The sequence below is a fragment of the Bison bison genome, unplaced genomic scaffold (assembly GCF_000754665.1).
Source record: "Bison bison bison isolate TAMUID 2011002044 unplaced genomic scaffold, Bison_UMD1.0 scf7180017864371, whole genome shotgun sequence".
In the NCBI taxonomy this organism is placed as follows: domain Eukaryota; kingdom Metazoa; phylum Chordata; class Mammalia; order Artiodactyla; family Bovidae; genus Bison; species Bison bison.
The window spans coordinates 7,697,847-7,698,957 of record NW_011494943.1 but is presented as its reverse complement, the minus strand read 5'-3'; the positions used below and the strand labels follow the sequence as shown (position 1 = coordinate 7,698,957).

Below are 1,111 nucleotides of genomic sequence, written 5' to 3'. Positions count from 1 at the left end.
GTCCGTCTAGTCAAGGCTATGGTTTTCCCAGTGGTCATGTATGGATGTGAGAGTTGGACTATAAAGAAAGCTGAGAGCAGAAGAATTGATGCTTTTGAACTGTGGTGTTGCAGAAGACTCTTGAGAGTCCCTTGGACTCCAAGGAGATCAAACCAGTTAATCGTAAAGGAAATCAACTCTGAATATTCATTGCAAGGACTGATGCTGAAGCTGAAGCTTCAATACTCTGGCCACCTGATGTGAAGAGTCAACTCATTGGAAAGGACCCTGATGCTGGGAAAGATAGAAGGCGGGAGAAGGGGAGGGCAGAGAATGAGATGGTTGGATGGAATCACCGACTGCATGGACATGAGTCCGAGCAAGCTCTGGGAGTTGGTGATGGACAGGGAAGGCTGGCGTGCTGCAGTCCATGGGGTCGCAAGGAGTCGGACAGGACTGAGCGACCGAACTGAAGCCCACACCCACAACCCATAATAAATGCGGGGTCGGGGGAGCGCTAGCTATCTCACACTCTGCTTCCCCGCCGCCTTCGCCTTTGGCAGCAGAGATGCTATTATCTTAACAAGTGATGGCTGGAGCCTCTCCTCAGTGCGACCTTTTGTCCCCGTCCTTTTGGTTCCACTCTTGGAGGGTTTTGGGAAAAACCCTACGACCTCCCCGAGCCATCTCAAGAAGGCCCGGGTCACCCGCTGCAGCCCTGGAGACCGCCTCCCCCTCTCACGTCCCTGGAGGACACGGCGCGCGGACCCGGAAGCGGCGGCGCGGGCGGGTCCCGGGGCGCAGGCGCAGTCGTCCTCAGACGCGTGGTCCCGCCCCTTCCCAACCCCCCGGCGAAGCTGTGTGGGCGCGGGGGCGGCCGCGGGCGGCCTTTTTCCGGCCCGTGGGACCGCCTGACGAGGGAGGGCCGGGTTGCTGAGAGCGTCTCGGTTCCCCCCCGCACCACCACCACCACCTGGGCAATTCCTTGACCTTCTTCCGGGGTCCGCTTGTCAAGGGGCTGCTCTGAGGCGCCACTGGCCGAGAAGAGGGGACTCGCCCGCCCCGGCGGCGCCCACAGCGGCACAGCCGCTGCCTCACGCCCTGTCCGCGGTCGGTCACGCGCCTTGGGGCC

At 60.8% G+C, this 1,111-nt stretch overlaps 1 protein-coding gene across 2 annotated transcripts in view; it reads right to left on the bottom strand.

Moving 5' to 3' along the window:
- The window catches only part of TEN1 (TEN1 CST complex subunit), a 20,659-nt gene extending 19,554 nt beyond the window's left edge, over nucleotides 1–1,105 (bottom strand). The window contains exon 1 of one of the 2 annotated variants that reach the window (XM_010856196.1): nucleotides 953–1,105. The gene's annotated coding sequence lies outside the window, so the exon portion shown is untranslated. The remainder of the gene's footprint in view (nucleotides 1–952) is intronic. The other variant, XM_010856195.1, reaches the window with a different exon arrangement.
- Between the last annotated feature and the right edge of the window lie 6 nt (nucleotides 1,106–1,111).